The sequence below is a fragment of the Aquarana catesbeiana genome, linkage group LG04 (genome assembly GCF_042186555.1).
Source record: "Aquarana catesbeiana isolate 2022-GZ linkage group LG04, ASM4218655v1, whole genome shotgun sequence".
In the NCBI taxonomy this organism is placed as follows: domain Eukaryota; kingdom Metazoa; phylum Chordata; class Amphibia; order Anura; family Ranidae; genus Aquarana; species Aquarana catesbeiana.
The window spans coordinates 591,934,621-591,950,577 of NC_133327.1; the positions used below are offsets into that span (position 1 = coordinate 591,934,621).

A 15,957-nucleotide genomic window follows, 5' to 3' on the forward strand; every position below is an offset into this window, starting at 1 on the left:
GAGATCAGTGTACAGTGTATAGAGATCAGTGTATAGAGATGAGTGTACAGGGATCACACTCCCCGGTATATAGAAGTCTATCTATCATAGATCAGTATACAGTGTATAGAGATCAGTATACAGTGTATAGAGATCAGTGTATATAGATCAGTGTACAGTGTATAGAGATCAGTATACAGTGTATAGAGATCAGTGTATATAGATCAGTGTACAGTGTATAGAGATCAGTATACAGTGTATAGAGATCAGTGTATATAGATCAGTGTACAGTGTATTGAGATCAATGTATAGAGATCAGTGTACATGGATCAGTGTATAGAGATCAGCATACAGTGTATAGAGATCAGTGTATAGAGATGAGTATACAGTGTATAGAGATGAGTGTACAGTGTATAGAGATCAGTATACAGTGTATAGAGGTCAGTGTACAGTGTAGAGATCCGTGTATAGAGATCAATGTACAGTGTATAGAGATCAGTGTATAGAGATGAGTGTACAGTGTATAGAGATCAGTGTATAGAGATGAGTGTACAGTGTATAGAGATGAGTGTACAGTGTATAGAGATCAGTGTATAGAGATGAGTGTACAGGGATCACACTCCCCGGTATATAGACGTCTATCTATCATAGATCAGTACAGTGGATAGTGTACACCGTACAGTCTGGATCACACTGACATCCTCTGCTTTGGCTCTGTGTACAGGAAAAGGCTGCACTGTGCTCACACACACCCCGCCCATTTCCCCCTACTCTCCAGTTGGGGGGCGGGGCTAGAAAAGTGCAGCCCCGCCCCGCCCTGTGCTCAGTCCCCCGGCGGTGTGGGAAGGTGGGTCAGTAGTCTGGTGTCGGTGATCTGTTCGGAGGGTTCGGGTTGTGTGTCCCCCGGACTTCTCTCCTGTCGGATTTACTCCGTGATACTCCGGCTGGATTGTTTTCCTCCTCCCGGGGCGGACAGTGTGTCCGGAGAAGAGGGGCTCCCCCAGGTAATGCAGTACAGCTGCGGGGCGATGAAGGAGCGGAGAGGATGATCGGACCCTGGGAAGACTCAGCGCCGCCACAGAGCCGTCCCGACCACCGAGACTGCAGACAAGGTAATCCCCGACACCGCCCGATCACCGTCCATATCGTCCGATCGTCACTTCTGTACTCCGCCCCAAACTGTCCGATCACTGCAACAGGGTGTTCTCCCCCCTCCCCCACCTACTCCCTGCCCCGTCATCACCGTCCTCCGCTTCCACCCAGGTGTCCCCCTCCCCCCCCTCATCTCTACTTGTGGGGTACATCCCCCTCCCCCCACTACACCTCCACTGTCATCGCTACAACTTCCCGGAGATGTCTTCTGTGTTGTATTTATAGTCGGCTGATACACCCAGCAATCACACCGGACAATTATTGTATTTATATATTTTAATTGTTTTATTACTGGCAGTAAGGACATATTCAGGGACACCCTGATACCTAATGAGGTCACCCTGAACTGGATTGGAATAGAAGGCGATGTTACATTGTATACAGAACAATAACATGGGACAGCATCCTTCTACTTTATTTTATATGCTAATCAGAGATAAATATTACAGAGAGGGGAACATGCTCAATATTGCTATAGAAGACTGTGGAATAATAATAATAATAATAATAATCTGCTATGGTCTTCTATAACAATATTGAGCATGATGACCTCAGCGGTGTCCCCGTCTGTAATATTTTATCTCAGATCAGTATTTAAAAAGAGAAACAGAATATAATTATTGGTCACATTATTAATATTTGAGGACATGGTTATACAATAATACTGTTTCTCTTTTTAAATATCTGATATAAATATTACAAAGCAGGGACACCCTGCTATCTACCTGAGGTCATCCTGCTCGGTATTGCTATAAAAGATTGTGGTAAGAAATAATAATAATAATGTAACTTCTCTTTATTACACATTCTGATTTGTATAATACTCTTTCTCTTTAAATACTGGTCTGATTTTATATATAAGAAAGTAGGGACATCTCTACAGGTACTTAGTTGAGTTCATCACCATAATGGTGCCCAGTATTGTAATAGATCATGGTAGACTATTTATATAAATAATATCATTTATTATTATGTGACAAAATGATTATATAATACTTTTTGTTAAATACCAAATTGAGATCAATATAACAAAGTGGGGGGCATCTCTAGAGACTCGCTGCTACTTAGCTGAGAACATCATCATGATCATGCCCTGTATTCTTATAGAAGATCATGGTAGACTGTTTACCAAATAGTGACGTGACCTCAATATTATATTTATACTTCGTCTATTTAAATGTTGTTCTGAGATAAATATTGGAAAGGGATGTTGTCAGGGGCAGGTTTTCATAACCCAGCACTCTCCTTGAATACCAGGAGTGATTGGACAGGGTTTTTTTATTTTTATTTTTTTTTTACACTTTGATCTTTAGATGTTAAAGCAAACACACATTACAACCTGATTGTGTAATCTCATTTTAGCTCTACTAAAAGCTATGCGAAGTAGGGCCTGCATGATTGGATACAAGGTGATCTGAAAAGCTGGCAATAGATGGATAAAAATTTGGCTATTTCAATGCCTCTGAGGCAGTTTCTATTTGAGAGGAGTTGATGTAATGGGACTGCTAGAAAATTTGTTCGTTCGATGCGATGCATGCAGCCAATCAGCTGCAACACTGATCAGTGTATTCTGACAGCAGAGGAGTCCTGTCAGAATACAATAGCTTGGTGAAAAGTATAAATGTGTGAGGAGTTATTATTATTATTATTATTATTATTATTATTATTATTATTAATTTTTTTTTTTTTTTTTTATCAGTGGGCAGGCTGATCAAAAAAATTATCCATCTATGACCAGCTTTAAATTAGGTGCTTTATATTGTGTGGTTTTGGTAAATGTAAAGTGGACTGTGACTCAAATACTGGCCATACACGGTTAAAAAATCTTTTGAAAAAGCGTTTAATACGCTCGACTTTTAAAAATAAAGTTTTTCCAGTAAAATAACAAGCTGTCACATCAAACTTTTGGAGCCTAAATGATCAATTTTTCTGAGCATTAGTAGTGGAATCAATCAAACCGTTCGAAAAAGTCTACAGCACAGGTTAGAACGTAACCCCGGAAAAATGTACGGTTTGTTGTGAGCGGTTGATAAGGTGTTGATTTTAATTAGGTGACCTGTATTGATACAACGATGGCGTTATCGCATGCACGTTGGCAGATCTTTAGAAACCCCACCCCTCCTTCTTTTTTTTTTTTTTTCCCAAACCATGTATGACCAGCTTTAGGCTGGTTGCACATGGGGGACATCCAGCTGCTGTGCCTGCGTTCCTGGCGTTTTAGTCACCTGGTGAGCACAAATACAGCAGTTTAGCTCTGCGGCCTATCAAAGTCGCAGACTGAAATATGCTGCGGCCGAACGCTGTAGTGAGTGGTGCTCAGGTTTAGGGGCCTATGTGTTCTGGGAAGAATGCCCAGAATGCAGGTATTCTGGAATCTAGACATTCGTTCCTGAACACAAAGCACTGTCCAGCATATTTCAGCCTGCCATAGACTGACAGGCAGCAGCAGAGGTGGATGCTGTACCTGTGCTTCACCCACCACAGAAAGATTGGAGTCGCAGCATATAGACATTCGATATGCAAGGGGCCTGAGACCACATTCTTTATGTAACTAGATCAAGTTCTCCTGTGTTTTAAGGACTCATTTACATGGCCGTTCCTGCTGTATGCTGATGGGTGTATTTCCAGTCTATACAAATCAATGACAGGCTGACAATCCGTGGGTGATCTCATGTCATCACTGAAGGAATGATTACATGCAGCTCAGGACAAATGACAGCTCTGTACGCAGAATGTTTCCACCATGGGCTGCTCATCTGTTGCTAGCAGCAGGTACTTGCTCCATGCAGTGGTGTATTTTGGTTTTGTGCTGCCCTAGGCAGGACTAAAATTGGGCAAACCTCCTCCCTAAATTTGTCCTACCCCAGCCTCGGTATACCATTCTTGTCTTAGGGTCTGATGAGGAAGCTGAAGTCCTTTACAGTGAACAGCTGCGCCTTCCTCAACAGACCCTGAGACCTGATTTGTCCAAGTGCCACATAGGGGGTCAGCAGGGCACAGGATGGGGTCAATAGGAGATGAGAAGGAATCTCTGCATGGATCAAAAACAAAACGCAGAGCTGCACTCTTAAGTGGAGCAATAAAACTAAACAACCAGTTTATTAGACAAATTGCAGCTTGCATGTAAAAAAAAGGATTGCGCTTGTCAGACCCACCTGGGGTCGGGAGGATCACAGCATGGAGCTGTATAGTCCAGAGAATACGCTGCTCAGGAGAAGTCCCACCAGCGGTGGTGGCTGGTGTTCCATTTTCTTTGGGGGGGGACTATTTATTGCTAAAAATTCACCCCATCTAGGTCGCAGACTTCCCGATTGGCCGTGAGGAGAATCAGGAAGACAATAGTGAATATAAATTCACTACTGTCGCATCAACTGTATCGCCCTTTTTATGAAGCCAATTAGAGCCTAAGGCTCTAATGATGTGCTGCCAAAAAAAAAAAAAAAAAAAAACCCCATTGGAATCCATGTGTTAAAGTGGAGGGCCACCCTGAAAAAAAAAAAATTCTACCAAAAATCCTAAAAAAATAAAAAAAATTTTTTTTTTTATACTTACCTAAACCCTTGTTGCTACGCAGTCTTCGTAATCGGCCTCTTCCTACTACGCGGCGTGTTCTGCTATTCGGTGAGCGGCCCCGTTGTCTTCTGGGAACTATGTGTGTTCCCAGAACACCATGGGGCCATTCACAGATCGCCGCGCGTGCGCAGTAGGAAACTGGCAGTGAAACTGCAAGGGTCCACTGCCTGTTTCCCTTACCTAGGATGGCAGTGCCGGGAGCTGAGGGATGGGTCGGCCTCGGGCGGCTGACATCGCGGGCACCCAGGACAGGTAAGTCTACTTATTTAAAGTCAGCAGCTACAGTGTTTGCAGCTGCTGACTTTAAACATTTTTTTTAGCTGGCCGGAATCCCACTTTAAGGGTGCATGGATTGGGGGGGGGGGGCGTATGGACTGCCCACCAGACAGATCACTGTGTTCCAGGTAGTCCGGCGCCTCCCGTAGTCGCATTACGTCAGCACCTGAGGTAGGCAGGAAGGAGGCATGGCTGATGCCTTTCACAGCCTCCCACGATTCCTTTGTCAAAACACTACTGTAGGCATCGGGCTCCCCAGAACATAGCGATCTGCCTGGTGGACCTTCTCCTGGCTAATTATAGAGCTGACTCTGCCCTTCTGCCTGAAGGTGTGCGCCGCCCCCCTAAAAAAAAAAAAAAATGCCACCCAAGGCAAACGCCTTGTTTGCCTCGCAGTAGATATGCCCCTGACTCCCATGTGCAATTACATGCAGACAGCTGCAAAGCCTGTCATTGACTTGCACAGGCTGAATGTAAACACCTACCCATACCTGCCGCAGACATACCCCGATCTGGGCACTGTATGGGCATGTGAATGAGCCCCAAGGGTATTGTGGTTTGACATCCACTTGTGCACGTGTAGTGTTCCCTAATCTGCCCCTGATTGCACAGAATTTTATTTTTATTTTTTTTTCTTCTCTGAATGCAGACAATCTGAACGCAAATAGTAATTATACCATTTAAAATCATTACATGAATTTCTGTGTGTTAAGGATGTCCTATGTACACACGTCTCTGCTGGTGTGAATGAGAACTTAATCAATGTGTGCCTGTTAGAAATCCTCTGTGCCTGACATATTCTACGTGTGATTTGGACTCCGGTCAGTGGCAGAGTTAATGATTGGTGGACGCTGCACGTTTCACCCATGGTGTACTTTGTGAGTATAGGTGGTCTGTGTTCAGCTGCCCCCCTAGTCTGAGCTTCAGATCTCCTTTCACTTCTTTGGCATAAAACTAGTTTAGCGTTAATCATTGTTTGACGACAGAAAAACTGGATTGTTCAGCTCAACCATCGGCTCTTCTTACTAGGATTCTGAAAAGCTGGAGAAAGCCGGATGTTTTGTAAAGGATCATGTGTAAATCCTTCCCCAGGCATCACTCATTGGATAATATGTGAGAGTTGTGTGACGGGCCCCCTTAGTCTGACCATCTTGGCAGCCAGCAGGATTTGGCAGGTCGTGGATGGCAGTGGATTTGCAAGGGCATGATACTTAGAGGCTGTAAGAACAATGATGTAGAATTAAAAAAAAAAAAAAAAAAAAATCAGACCCTTCACTGTATTTATTGGATCATTTCATTTGAGAAACTTTCTTCCTTTTTTTTTTTTTTTTTTTTCCTCAGTTGCATGTCTTGTCTACAGATTATATTAAATGTGTCTGGCTTTCCCTGAGCCGTGTGATTTGCACAGAGATATCTTTCAACAGGTTTTGCATAAGGCCATCTACCTCCCTGGAGCACGCCATAAGCTTGTCTTACAGTACAGGTTGTGTTTATCATGGAGGCAAATTAGGAGGTGCCGTGGCAGCAGCTCAGTGAAATGTTTGACTCTTTGTAGGCTTCTTTTTTTTTTCCTAGGTGCAAAATGGTGATTGTACACGTGTGTTTACTCCCCAACTGTTTTCTTCTGCATAGGAGCGGTTTCTACAAAAGCTTTTGCTTTTTATTGGGAGGTGTGCTTTTGTTGGGGATCGTTCACACATGAAGCTTTTTTTCTGCACTGGATAAATGCTTATCACCACTAGGTCACAATTTTTGTTTTCTATGTGCCCTGTTCTCATGACAATGCTGGTGTGATGTGCAGAAAAACGCAGAAATTATGTAATTTTTCTGCTGAATGTAAAACACTGATACAGAGAAAACCGTTAAAAGGATACGTTCACTTTAAAGTGGAGTTCCACCCAAAAGTGGAACTTCCACTCATTTGTCTCCTCTCCCCCTCCGGTGCTACAATTGGCACTTTTCAGGAGGGAGGGGGGACAGGATACTTGTCTTAGACAGACAGGTATCATGTTCCCACTTCCGGGAGTCCGGGCCGTGGCTTCCTCCCTCCTCCTCCTCCCTGTTGCCGGGCCAGTAGGAGAGAGGAGCAGGTCCTTGCGCATGCGCAGTAGGGTTTCCGGCGTGAAGCCATAAGGCTACACTGCTGGATACCCTTACCCGCAATGGCGGCGGCAGCACCCGACAGCTGATGTAAACATCAGCTGCGGTGCCGACATCGCTGGACTTCATGACAGGCAAGTGTCCTATTGTTAAAAGCCAGCAGCTGTAGTATGTGTAGCTGCTGGCTTTTATTTTATTTTTTTTTGTGCGGAACACCGCTTTAAAATAAATACACATTTTTCCCAGGTAAAAGTGCATTTCTTTTTGGAACCCGGGGAGCATTGCACCAGCGATCAGCAGATCTCCTGTAGAGCTGTTGTAGTATCTGTGTGCCGGTACACCCCATACAGGCAAACAGATACTGACATGAAGAATCCATGAACTACCACGGTGCTCCACAGTGCCATGGTAGTTCATTGAGAACTGCAAAGGATGCCGGGACTTGTAGTTAAAGTGATTTGTAAACGGTTACCTTGTAAAATAACCCATGCAGTTTAAAATAGAAATTAAAGGCAAAACATTTGTGTATAGGAAGAAAAAAAACATAAATACTTCTTTTTTCTTTTTTTTTTTTTTTTTTTTTCATAATCACATTCCCTCTGTTCTCAGCTGTATAAGAGCTAGGGGAAGGAGGGAGAAGCAACAGCACACTGAGCTTCCCAGTGAATGGCTGTGAAGCGGATGCATGGCAGGACAAGTCTAATCACTGGAGGAGAGTACACAGAGTTCCCAGCATAGCTAGAAAACTGACCACGGTGTGTTCAGTTTTTAATAGGAAAGCAGGGGGACGGGCAGGAACACCAGGGATTTCACACAAAGGAAACCATACAAAGAACAGGATACTTTCTCATACAAGTACATGGTAAAACAGGCACATATCAGGAATATGACGTTTTGGGGTAACAAACGCTTTAATTCATACAGAGCGCTGATTTAAAAAAAACTGACAGCTAGTACAGGGAACTTCTCCCCATACTGTTGTCATGGGGGGAGGGAAATCGGGCAGCGGCTGCAGCGTTGGGGACATGTTACATATTCCCAAAGATGAACTTATCCCTTTTAAGCGGTAGTAAACCTGTGTGTGTGTGCGCACGCGTTCGTGTGTGTTCAGGTCTCTAAAGGAAGAACGTATTAAGTGTTAGTGGTCCCCTGCGCTACTATGTAATGAGTGAAACTGAAAACAGTTAAACCACTATATTGGTGAAAAATAAAAAGAAATAGAAAAGAATTGCTGCAATACCTAATGTGTTCACAGCTACACATGCAATAAGTTGGGATAGTAAGTGGTGTTGCGCTATTCCTCAGTGAATAAAATGCAGTAAAATAAACAATCAATATAAAGCATTCAATGATATAAAATACAAATGTTCAAACAGTCCAGAGAACAAGAGTGATTCTTATCACAAACATATACTGTCCATTAAACTCATAAATATTAGGTGCTCAATTCTTCTTCTTTAAAATAATTCAACAGGTTCTCTGTGCTTCCACCAACACCTTAGTGCACACAGATCTCTCACCTCATAACCACATATAAAGATCTTTATGATCGGGTGGCCGTTCCTTCAGAGCGCATGTGCCGGTGACGTCACCGGCTGCACGTACAGTAAATATCTCCTAAGCATGTTTAGGAGACACTTACAGTACCTATAGGTAAGCCTTATTATAGGCTTATCTATACGTAAAAGAGATGGGCATTTACTCCCCCTTTAATGTGTTACTAAACCCAGGACCCTGCATTCACTATGTTTAGTCTCCCACAGTACACACAACATGGAAATGCAATTATTTTAGTAACTATAAACTGCTGAAAACCTTTTCTCATCAGCAGTATATAGCAGTTTTGTGAAAATTACAGTTTTCAAAGTGATCATATGGTAATCTGATTGTTCGAGAGACATTCACGACAGTTCATCCGAAGTGACGAAACGCAAAAGATTTTCTTGTTTGATACTAGATTGTGCAATTTTCGTCTAATCAGTACATTTGTCTTCCAAAAATACAATACAACACACTACATCACTTCTGCATTTTTATTCTGTTGTCTGAGAATTTTTGTAATTTTGGCAACCTCTTCATTTTCGATTATAGAGACTAACATGCAAAAAAAAGGATGATCATCCATCGGATGATCTCATTGTGTGTACCAGGCTTAAAGCTTTGTAGGAGGAGTTTTCATTCTCCTTTGACTGTCCTATGAGGCTGCATGACCCCTGACCCTCTGTTTGGACAGTTCATTAGCCCTGTACCAATCATATGCCCCCCCCCCCAAAAAAATAGCAATTCTTTACTGCATATACAGACTGGTTTTACTGTTGTGGGTTTAGTAAAATTTTAAGCTCCATTCACTCTTGAGCTGCGTGTCCTGTTTTTTTTTTTTTTTCAAGGTTTTTTATCTATTTTTCCAATTTTAGCCAATGGAAAGTTAGTTGCTAAGCAAGAGAGCGCAACAAAACGTGTTTCACAGTTTTCAGAAGCTTCCTAGCCTATTGGGGTCAAAATGGGTAACTCTGACCTGAAGCTTATGGGCTTTTTTGAGTGACCCAACTCTCAGGTGTGAACAGGTACCATTAAATATAATAGAACCTCTAGTGTTGAATTGCTTCTAGTTAAGTTTCAAATCACTCAAATGTGAACCCCCCCCACCACCACCACCACTCTTACTTTTTTTTTTGTGAATAACCATGAGAAAAAAAAAAAAACTTTGCTAACGTGCATGCCTTGCAAGTCTAGCGGTGTTCTGTAGGGATCTGTTGCTCTGCTGCTGCACACCGGGTTATGCATCCTCTTCACTTGCCTCATTGGGTTCTTGTAGCAGGAACCAGGACGGGCAGTTTGCCTGTGCTTTTAATACCTGAGGCGTCTTGGAATTCATGGCATGAGGGTTCTGTAGGGATCTGATGCACACCCAGTCCTACAGCACCATCATCTTACGTCTTGGAGTTTTGGTAGCAGGAACCAAAAGTGACAAGCGACACCGTGGTGACAGTCCTTGGTGCATGTGCTGTTGTATCTGAGGATTCCTGGGATGCATCACATGTGGTTCCCAGGAAGCTGTGCACTGGACAAGAATCCAGAAAATATGGATATATTCCCTGTTGTTGGGTTTGTTTGCTTTGTTTATTTTTTTATTTTATTTTAAGGGGGGGGGGGGTGATTGTCTGTCAGGGTTGGAGGGGGTAGAGGGTCAGGTGATGGGAAGTGGGTCAAGAGGGTGAAGGTCTGCTTTTAACTTGTAGCCATATTCCCAATAGGTTGTGTAAGTAGACTTATTTAAGCGGAGTTTACTCTATGGTGAAAAACACACTTTTATACAAAATACACGTGTTGTGATTTAACAGTTAAAAAATAGTCTAGCAGGCTTCCTGTATAGACTGTTTAATTTCCTGATTTAGATCTTACTATGTGTCAGAGACGACGAGGTTCTCTATTGCCTGACACCATTTCACCTCCATTTTTATATGTAATAGCTCAATGATTATTAGATGTACTAAAGATCTATAAATCTTCTCCTTGTCTTTTACTAGCAAAGATTTATTTTACCACCCTATTTATGGAAGCATGTGCACTTGTATCCTGAGATGTTTGTGCGTCTTGCAGACACTCCCAGTGGTATGTGCCGAGGGAACATTAAATAGGCCAAAAAAAATGAGCTGATAACACTTTAACAAGTACAATAAACAAGTACTCTATTGAGGGGTTAACAAAAGGAAATGTGGCTTTTAAAAGTGATGTGTGTCCATTTCCAGTAATGTCTGATAGCATGTGCTAAAATTAAGCTAATGTCATAAGCTAAAGATTGTTCTGAAAAGTACACCATTACCACAATGTTGTAACTGTATGAAGGGGGGAGAACAGCGAGGAGCAGCGCTGCATGTTGTGCTCCACGCCTATTTGGGTGCTGTAAAGCAGTTGGAGCCCTCTGTAGGAATGAGGATGAAAGCATCAAAAAGGATGGAGGTTTACAGAGGGACCTGTGATTAGTTTCAGAGGCTGACTTGACAACGTATTATGCATGTCTTGTGACGTGTTCTTGATGCTCAGGCTTCAAGTATTTTCTCATGGGAACTTCGGTAGGCCTGCAGGCTTCTTCTTCTTTTTTTTTTTTTTTTGGGCTTTTTTTTTTTCTGAGGCTGTTCACATCACTCGGTATATGTAAGGATTTACATCCACTTTGAGTCGAATTGCTTTAGAGCAGGCCATTCATCCAAATGGGCCGCCCAGTGTACCACGCAGACCAAAAATCGCACAAGCATAATTTTCGGCACCACAACACGTTGATGCGTAACCTGGTGCTAAACTGCAACGTGTGTGTGTGTGTGTGTGTGTGTGTGTGTGTGTGTGTGTGTGTGTGTGTGTGTGTGTGTGTTTTGGGGTACTATGCAGAATGAACGCTCCTATTGATCTGTCTGACCTGCAAACTTCACTCATTCCCCTTTCCTATCCAAGAGACTGCAGACTGTTTATAATCTCACACGATCTCCCTGACAGGCTGTGTAAATGTAAATGGAGGAATGTGCTGATCTGTTATCATGGCTGTGTGTTTACTGGATACAGTATCCTATCCTGCAAGTGCGTTCAGGGAGAAGGGCTTATCTTAGGAGGAATCGAGGGCACAGCGCACACTACAACGTGGCAGTCCTATGTTTGGTTCCACGAGGAAAGGATTTTAAGTATCTCGCTTGCTCGCTCGCTCTCTCGCTCTATTCATCATGGCCACTTTGTACTTGTTCCCAGCATCAGTGGGGTGAGTCAACCCCCCGTCTTACCCATGCACAGTAGGTGCTGCTTCCTTTGTCGCAGCAGCACAGCTGCCACAGAATGCTACACCTGCGCAGGTCTTGAAAGAGGGGGAGTACTCATTTCTGTGATGCTGGGGTATCCCAGATCACAGGCAGGGCGGTGTGGATATTCCCATTAGAGCCCTTTCACACTGACAGTGTGGGGGGGCGTTGACTCGGCAGTAAAGCACCGCTAAAACTAGTGGTGCTTTACCGTCATTTTAGTAGTGGTGCTTTACCGTCATTTTAGAGGCCCTTTTCGGCCGCTAGTGGGGTGCTTTTAACCCCGGCTGGTGGCCGAATAAAGGGCTAAAAGCACCCGCAGAGCACCGCAGCCGAGGTGCTTTGGTGGCGCTGCCCATTGATTTCAAAGAAGCTGCTTGCAGGACTTTTTTTTGACGTCCTGCCAGCGCAGCACTCTGGCTTTCACACTCGGATTGCAGATGAGGCATTTTACAGGCGCTATTTTTAGCGCTAAAGTGCCTGAAAAATTCCTCCAGTGTGAAAGAGGTCTAAGTAGCTGTTCAGTCAGGCTGTGGGTAACTTATGGGCCTACAGGCAAGAATCCTAAATAAAACTCCAAATATTAACGTTTTGTTATGTTTCTAAAGAAAAAAAAAAAGTACAGGGGGCTCCTTGACTGCATAGTGTATTACAAAGGTGAACCTTTTTTAAAGGTAAATTTTGATTATGTTGGGGAAGTATAGGAAGGCCATCTTGAACAAACTAATAGGCAGAATATGAATTTGCGAAGAGATTTAGAGCATGCCAGTTGATGGTCTGGAGTGTGTAGGAGTTGGTGATAAGAGGCCAGTAACCCCTTCTGAGGATATTCTGAAGATTTAATGATATACTATAAAAGTGGATGGAAAGGGAGTGTGTTGCGCGATCAAAGGGGTCCCCAATATGTTGTCCAAGGCAGTGTATTTAAGCCCTTTGTAATGAAGGGTAAAACAAATCCTTATGCCTGATCAATTTTATAACTTTGACAAGTAAAACTGTATATACTACTTACACTGCTTGGTGTATCCTGGTGAATTTGTGTGTTTGTTTTTATTTTCTTCTGTACCTTTCCTGCTGTTACCATAACCTACAACCGGTAGATAAGATCATGTTTTCCTCCTGATCGCAGCTATACCACATATGTGTATAATTGTTTGTACCCATGGTAAGGGGCCCAGAAGCAACAGTGTGCATTTTGCGGTTTCCATCCTGACTTACGCTGCTACTAATTTAACTTTTTTTTTTTGTTTTGTTTTTGACCTTTCACTCAAGCCCTAGCCTTGACCTAGATCATACCCTGATGTAGCCGGTTTTATTTTCTTTTTTCACAGATTACTTTACATTTTTCTCCTCTAGTAAGGCGAAAAAAAAAACGCATCCTTTTTCTCTATTCAAGAGTAGAAAAAAACAGAAAAACAAAGGGGCGGACTAAATAGTCACTGATCACTGTGATAGCCAATCAGGTGATTGGAAATCGGCCTCCCATTTCTCTATTATTAGTAGAGGACCCAGGGCTCTCAGTGAGAGATACACATATATGGTACAGTCGGTGGGAGGGGGTTAAGAGGAGAGAGGTGCAAAAGGAATATGAAATCGTGGAGAGAAAGGCGTGCTACTCTGAATTACATCTTAATCAGTCAGCTGTTGAAATTGCAAAGTAAGAAGTAACATCATCACAAATCTACTTTTATTAAGCCACTTAAAATAACAAGGCAGTGATATAGTAGTCTTGGCATTTACTAACATTCAGTATTTGCTTTCTATTTTTATGGGTGCCATATAAATTACTGGTTGTATACGTTGTCATTTTTATTGGTTATTATATATGTAGTGAATTATTATTTTTGTTTTCTTTTTATCACCGCAAAAGGTATACAGTTGCTACCCAAAGCACATGGATTTCACTGCCACAATAATAAATGTAAAGGATCTGCAAGTTATTTCCAGCATGAATTCAATCAGCATTATCCATTGAGAATTATTTAGGTTCTTAGCATAACAGTCCACATAAAGCTACTGATACTTCCGGTGGAATTATGGCTGCAGTTGGGTATCCTTCCTAAACACAATTTGAGAAGGGGAGTAAAAGTGGGTGGGAAAGCCCAAACAAAAGAACAGGGAGAAAAAGTCTAGGGAGAAAAAGAGGTGTAAGGGAAGTTTTACATTCTCCCCTCCAATCTGGATCAAGAAGTACATTTCAAGACACGAAGGCTGTGGCCATACATTATACAATTTTCTTCTCCAACTTTCCTTTAGATTTACCAAAACCTTATAATAAGGTCACACCTAAACACTTTCAATTTTGTATGCAATCAGGCAGGCTAAAGGAAATTGAACAAGAAAATTGTATTATGTATTTGGAAAGGAGATAAGATTATGAAACTTGAAAAAAAAAAATCTAAGTCCGGAATTTTGGATTTAGAGGAGTGCTACTACTTATGTGTGGTGACCAGTGCCAGACGCCAGTATAAAATGTAGTGTTAACCGCTTCAGCCCCGGAAGATTTTACCCCCTTCCTGACCAGAGCACTTTTTGTTCTTTGTGATGTGTTATGTCACAAGGCAGAACGGGGAAATGCCTTGTTTACATAGGCACTGCCCCCGAACATGGAGTCCGCCGGTCATGCTGTAGGCGGGGGGTGCACGCCCGCTAGTCCTGCCATTTTCCCACCGCTGCCATTGTGCTGGCGTATATCGGCGTGCAACGGTCGGCAAGTGGTTAAAGTATCTTTGTGTGTGTGTGTGTGTGTGTCCTTCTTCTTTTTTTTTTTTTGTTGCTTTATTATCTATGACTGTCCACAAAAAAAGAACTAATAGTGGCACTTGAGGATGGGTACATGAACTATTTAGAGCATTTTTTGTCTCAGTACTTTAAAGGAATCTAGAGTATTTTTGTGTGATTCATAAAGAAGTATACAGTTTCAATGCACTATAAAACAAGAACGATGTAAGCTAAAGCTAATTTAGATTTAGATTGTAGGGGAATGTTTCAAGTTTTTTTTAGAGATGGTCACAGATGTTCTGTGTGTGCACCCATAATACCCTGTACACATGATTGGACATTGATCGGACATTCCGACAAAAAAATCCATCGGATTTTTTCCGACGGATTTTGGGCCAAACTTGTCTTGCATACACACGGTCGCACAAAGTTGTCAGAAAATCCAATTGTTCTGAACGCGGTGACGTAAAACAACTATGTCGGGACTATAAACGGGGCAGTAGCCAGTAGCTTTCGTCGCCTAATTTATTCTGAGCATGCGTGCCACTTTGTGCGTCGGATTTGTGTACACGCGATCAGATTTTGTTGTCGGAAAATTTTATATTCTGCTCTCAAACTTTGTGTGTCAGAAATTCCGACGGAAAAAGTCCGATGGAGCCCACACACGATCGGAATTTCCGATAACACAATCCGATTGCACTTTTTCCATTGGAAAATCCGACCGTGTGTACAGGGCATTAGTCCACCCGACGCACATCGAGCCGGTAATTCATGTCTGCCCAAACGCGAGTTAAGATATCTGAATCAAGTGCAGCAATGGTGGCTGTGATCAGCTGTTTCAGCTCCGCTAGATCAACAGAAAAGGGAGGGACAAATACCTTGTCCTTTTATGTATCCCCACAGGAAAAAGTAACAAGGTCTTCTGGGTGGCCATTGGGTCAGTGGCATGTTGTAGTCTGCGGCTCGTCCAATACATTAGTGAAGAAGAGGTTCATTGAGGTAATCTCGCATGTCGCCTCACCAGTGTGGTCGTGCACCATCCAATTGGAGAATCAAGTTGTCACTTTTAAGTTTGCACAAACAGCCCGGAGTTTCAAATTTTTTATTTATTTTATTTTTTATGACAATCATAGATAGATCTTCTGGTTAGAGGTTCTCTTTCGAATTGTGATTTGAAAATGCCGTTGCACAACCAGTTACAGATTCTGTTTTGCTCAATTCAAGAACACAACTCCTTCTCCACTGCAGACGCTGGCATTTTGACTTGACTAGTCACGTGATACACGCACCTACACGCTATCGCCTATGTCGCTTCCCTCAGCGGGACACAAATTTTATGAGTACGTCTATCTAATGGATTGCAGTTGTCTTC

At 42.6% G+C, this 15,957-nt stretch overlaps 1 protein-coding gene across 1 annotated transcript in view; it reads left to right on the plus strand.

The window, feature by feature from the left end:
* Positions 1-760: 760 nt before the first annotated feature.
* B3GNT2 (UDP-GlcNAc:betaGal beta-1,3-N-acetylglucosaminyltransferase 2) overlaps positions 761-15,957 on the plus strand; it is a 57,128-nt gene continuing 41,931 nt past the window's right edge. The window contains exon 1 of the mRNA XM_073628176.1: positions 761-1,091. The gene's annotated coding sequence lies outside the window, so the exon portion shown is untranslated. The remainder of the gene's footprint in view (positions 1,092-15,957) is intronic.